The sequence below is a fragment of the Platalea leucorodia genome (assembly GCF_965183815.1).
Source record: "Platalea leucorodia genome assembly, chromosome: 3".
Taxonomy (NCBI): domain Eukaryota; kingdom Metazoa; phylum Chordata; class Aves; order Pelecaniformes; family Threskiornithidae; genus Platalea; species Platalea leucorodia.
In genome coordinates this window covers 26,801,413-26,807,505 of record NC_138825.1, presented here as the reverse complement: position 1 = coordinate 26,807,505, position 6,093 = coordinate 26,801,413, and positions in this window count along the sequence as shown.

The following is a 6,093-nucleotide window of genomic DNA, read 5'->3' as shown; positions in this document are numbered from 1 at the left end:
CGGGGAGGAGGAGGAGGAGGAAGAAGAGCTGTGCTGTTGGGAAGGTGAAGAACGGGCAGTGTCGGAGGGCAGCGCTTCATCTGGGAAATAAGCGGGTTACAAGCAGGGGTCTGGGCACCGGGAGCTGCGAGGGATGCGTGGATTTTGGAAGTCCTGAGAAGAGATTGTATTTAGTAAGGGGTCAGTGAGGAGAGTTGTATTTCGTAAGGCGTCAGTGAGATGCAAAGGAGTGAAAGCTGGTCTGGGGACCACCTGAGAGAGGGGCTGTGGGCGGCGAGGGAGCCGGCCCCCGCACCTCACGCAGCACCTCGTGTTGTGGGACGGTGCCGCGCTCATGGTCCCAGCCGCGTGCCCCTTGAAGGCTTCCCACGGCGCGAAAATGCGCAGAGACATCCCCCGTGTTATTGCCCAAAGCCCCACCAAATTCAAGGGGAGTCGAGCTGCGCCAGAGCCGCGGCCTTGGTTAGGGAAAGCACACGGACTGGTGACACCGCTCACGCAGGTGTGAAACCTCAGTGTGTGTGTGTTAAGCCCACCAAGTCCCTGCTGAAAAGCTTTCATAAATTAGAGCCCACATTCTGACACCTTGGTATTTATATGGCACTCACACAGCCAGAGGACGGTGGTGTTTCAGACCACGTACGTCTGTACAGTACATGCATGAATCAAAACAGAGGGAAGGAGGAACCTAAATTTCAAAACAGACCAGCTAAACAATTACTGGTTAAAAGATGCCCATTGCAGTCTAAATTAAAATGTATGAGGAGGGTTTTTTTTAATGTCTGGTTTATTATTAGATCAAATAACACAACCAGACTAACAAAGAGATTAGAAGCATTTTCTGCTCTAATTATTTGTGGAGGATTATGCGTCTGTCCTGAGCTTCAGCTCCAGCCCAGCATACTACCCAGTTTGCAGAGGTTTATAACATTATGGGTATGCTCTGCTCAACATGGGATGGTTGAGTTTTAATTAAAAGTCATCTTACGTGGCTAAAGACCTTTATATTTTCATCCACTAAAACTTATTTCAAAAGCCATCAACTCTGACAAACGCAGAGCAAACCCCATCTTGAAAATACTTAGGTACCAGGTAAATGAGTTGTTATATTTTCAATGCAGTGAATTCCTGGGAAATTCCTGCCATAAGTCAGAGACACGGATGACCGGGGAGTCTCTTCAGGAGCATTTCTTTGCAGATATATAAGCCTCACAACGGAAAAATCATTCATCTCTCCTATACCTTATTTAGCAGTTGAAACCAAGGATTCTTATACTGTTGTACTGATAGGACTTACCTGATCAGTCAGCACTCAAATCATCAGTTGCTTAGTAGCAGCACTTTGGTAACATAGACGGAGTAAAGCTTTATTCAGCGGTCCATTTTCCCGGACATGCTATGACAATCGAGTTTCACCAGATTGTAATTTGCAGCACTGTCCATTTGGGACTGCTGTTTTTCATGATTTATCAGATGCTGCCCCAACTCACCTGAGCACATTACTAACATCGCAGCTGCAGCCCCTGTGATGTTAGCTGCAGAGCCTTCATATTTCAGTGTCATAGACCTCTGACACTGGAACTAAAGATGGACTTCTTCAATCGGTAGCAATCACACTGCCACTATCTTCTGCATGGATCCAACCGCAAGCAAATAATCTCACTTAATCACTGACAAAAATCGAATATAATGTGGTAGGGTTATATTTGGCCTGCTGTTTTTTGGCCAAGTTGGTGAAGTGTGTCAATGAATATAATGGGGCTCACAGAGGGAACGTTGCCTTTTTCATAAGCTTAAAACCTTGCTTAGAAAAGTGCCACTTTCAGAGCTATTTGTCGTATTTTTGTAGTGCTTGTTTTCCCTCAGCAAAGCAGTTTTTCATTCACTGGGAAGATCTTCTTCCTGCTGTTTACTTCAAATCCAGTCAGCCCACCCACACAGAAGTGCACTATGAGCAAAAAAGAGAAAGTTCATTCAGTCTTTAGCAGCAGTCCCCAGCCTTTTCATAGCTGAGGCTCATTTGGGAAAAACTGGCAATGTTACTATGCCTTTTCTAGTGAATATCTCTTTCTCTCCCCCCTTCACTGTGGGGCTGCCCCTTTCTCCCCCAACATGCTATTGCTGGGTCATGGGCATGGGGCTGTGCCCAGCAAGGCTTAAATGCTTGCATTTGATACCTCAGCTGCTGCTGCTGCGGGGTGTGACCTCACCCAAGAGGTATGCCATCAGGGACCACCAATCCAGAAGGTTAAAAAAAATCAGCTCAGAAAATAGAATCCTGGGTCAGTAAAAGAAGTAGATACCTGGATATTGTGTTCCAGGGCACAGCTGGATGAAGAACACGGTATACAGGTCTTTCTTTCTCAGGAAAACCTGTTAGATGATAGGACTATTGCAGAGAGGGTTGTACTTCATCAAGGACTTTTGTCGTGGATAAACATGCCATAATGTTCTTGCAAGGATAGCTCTTGCTAAACTGAACAGCCTTTCTCCTGTCACCTTATACAAGCTCCTGAGTGATAGGCCTGTTACCGTACCTGAATAGGCTCTGATGTTGGTTTTTGCTCGCCTTCCCTCTTTTAGGAGAAGATGACAGTTGCTGTGGTTTACTAAAACCTAGAGATCTGAAGCCATAGAAAACAGAATGACGGGGTGCTACAATGCCAGGAGTGGAAAAAAATTGCTTAAAATTAGTATTAACTAGAGTAAAGGAGGAAATTTAGGGAAAGAAAATTAAGCAGAAGCAGTGACTTCAGATAAAAGATTTATATCATGGCCGAATATTTATTTGGCTAAACAAAGCCAAACATTGCAAAGAAAAGCAATAGAAGGTGTTTGCTTCACTGTAGGGAGGTGGACTGAGTTACCTACTAGGAGCACTATCCTCCTAACCTTGATGGCACTAGGAAGTAAAAACCTACAAACGTTTCTTCTTTGCTGCGTGCGTTGCCCACTCAGTGCAGTCAGCTTTAACTGCCTATTCCTTCTGATATGCTGTAATCAGTGAAGAGAGGCTGGATGTACACTGATCCTCGTGTACTTCAGAGCGTCCTTAACCCCGATGCAGTGAGTGTAGTTAGCTATGGCCCTCGAAAACACTTATACTCGTGGGGGCTATACAGAGCACAGTAACCAAATAACCTTCCACCCACGACATAACCCCTTCTCTCTTACACGGCCTGTAAGCTGGGGATTCAGAGCATGCACCGAGGTAGCTGGCAGAACCAACGATGGTTTTACCTCTGTGCATCAGAGCTAAGCAGCACCAGAAAACCTGATACGCGGTTTTTAAAATGTTGCTTCCTTCTTGCCTTTCTGTTCACCATTATAAAGAGTCATTTAACAGAAGTGTAGTGCTCTGTTTAATTGCTGATTATCTTAACCGAGCAACTTAACTGAGCAAATATTAGTTCTGTATTTTTAGCGCTATGAGTGAAAATGATGAAGTGTCATAAAATATTCAGCCAAAAAACAGATGTAGAAAGGCAAGCTGAGCAGCAAAAATTACAACACAGATGGTCATGATAAATTAATTGAAGACACTAGGCTGTGGGGCGGGAGGGGGGGAGATGCAAAAAAATGCCATGGAGCCTAAAAGTAGACAGATGTCAAAAATATCTGTGATTATGCACTTAATTGCACTCTCTATGATTGCTTGATTCCTAATGTACACTATTAACAGACAATAATCTCCAAAGGACATTATCAAGGTTGTTGGCTTTTAAAATGACCACATCTCAAAAGCTGACACAGTTCATAAAGTCACCTTTACAGGGGTAACAATTTTTTAAGCATTGGTTTTCGTTATGTGATGAAAACTCCTCTAGTACTAGAGACCTAACTGCTTTCACACCATATTTGCAGGGTTTTTTCTTCTGCCTTACCCAAATACTCATTATTTTATCTTACGCCATTTGATGTGGATCTAACTGACAGCAATTGACAGATTTTCATTAGTCCCAGTGGGCTTTGAATTGTTTGTTCTCTTTTGGATCCAATCGGTACAACAGGAATTTTGCCATTAAATTCAACAGGACTGAGACTTTGTCCATACTCTGTTTGAGTTTGCTCCAGAGTCTACTGAAACCAGTGGAGGGATTTGAGCTGACCTGGAAGGGAATTCAGGAAAAAAAAAAAAAAAGAGGGGGTGGTGGGGCGGAAGATGATAATGCTGTAGTTTCCCTTAATACAAATACAGAGCATATAGGGAATCTAATTGTTGCACCCTACAGCATATGACCTAATTACATCACTGAAACTGTATGGGATGTATCATGCAAGAAATATTAACTTTATCAGATACATCCCCTTCGGGAGAGATCAGTAGGAAGAAAGAAGACAAGGAGACCTATGAAACTGCTTTGGGGATTTGAGACCGGAGGACACAACAGTGGGAAGATCCTCTGGAGGCAAGAACTGAAAACTCAAACAAGTCCCAGTGAGATCACACTGTTTGTGTAGTGCCTCCCAAAGAAAGTTGTGCCAACTCTTCCCACTCCGAGGCAGACAGAGCTCTGGAGGATGCCTGTATTCTCCGTGGGTCTAGCAGGTGCTTCTTTTAAACACTTAAGAAAGGATGCAGGGTACAAAATCTTCCTATCACTACATCCTAAGACCTTAAAGCCTACATCCCACAGTTAGGGAAGTGGGATCACCCCTTTCCCATTGCCAACAACAGCTTACGAATAAAGGTTTCTGAAATGGTGGTGTTTCAGAGGAGAGCACCCTGTGGGCATTTGAATTAAGTCCACATTCCCTGGGATAACACTTATATCCACAGATTCTTTCCCGGGTCACCCACACAGCATGTGGAAAGCACTGGTAAGTAGGTTTCAAACCAGCATTTTGGGCGTCCCTTGCTCCACCAGCCTGCCAAGCACTCAAACACTGGCCATAAGCATAGCACAGCTGCAAACAAAAGCTGGCACACTGCAACCTTCACGCCGGCTCGGCCCTGGGGAGGTCCTTCCCTTCAGGGAGGCTGCTCCCCGCTTTCCCCATACTTTCTCCACTTGAGCCCGCAGACGGAGGGGTCTGCTGCTGCCAAAGGTGCAAGAGTCCCTCCGGCTCAGCTGGGCTGGGAAAAGTGGGGGGCAGTCACAACAATTTACCCATTCCTGCACACCAGGTTTTGGACAGGCTAAGTGACTGTGTTGCCTCTGTTGCCTCCTGACTGTGTATTTAAAGCCTGGAGAGCCTGAGTGTTGCAGGGGTGAGGGGAGATTTTAGTCACTGCTTGTGGGTCACGAACAAGCCATTAAAGTAGGATTGCAAGGGGAGGATGGGGAACTGGAGAACCGCAGCATGAGCTTGGTTTTTCAGATCATATCAAACTTGTTCTCTTTAAAATGTTACTTCTTAAGGTAAATCTTAAGATAAATGTCTTGAACATAATTCCTTCAGTTAAATGCCCGTTTTCCATAAGATATGTAGCATTACCCACCCACAGACCTGTATTTCTTTCAGCGTGGGAGGTCAACATTTGAAACTCTAATCCCACAAATGCTGAGATTTATTCTAAATCTAGAGCCTGTGATATTTTTTTTTTTTTTTTTTTTTAAATTTCATTTAAATTCAACCTAACAATTGCTCTTTCCTTATGGCCAGCCCCAGGCCACCTCATTCATCCATTACCCAGCATTACGCTGAGACTATCAGCAACCAAAGACAGTACATGCCGCAGGGGAGCTTCACTGAGGAAGGTGTTAAATGCAGTGATTTAGCAACAGCACATGTTTTCAGTCTCTTAAGCAGACGGTGATCTATGGAAGCAGACGCATCTAGTAAATTGTATTCACAACACGTAGAGAGTCAGTTCAATCAGTCCTGAGCCTCTGTGCCCACCAGTGAGTTGTAGTATCTCACTGCGGCATGGTCCTGCACACCACTGGAAGGTAAAACTCCATACCTGCGGCATGAGGCAGCAAATGCAAGAGAATATGCAGAGGCTGTTGGGCAGCAGCTATCAAGACATATTTGAAATAACTCAGACTCAGCCTAGATGAGATCTTCTAATTTGATGCTTATCTGCCACCACGCCCTTCTGTATGACAGAAATCCTTTTGAGCCTACCAGTAAAATGTTCTACATTAT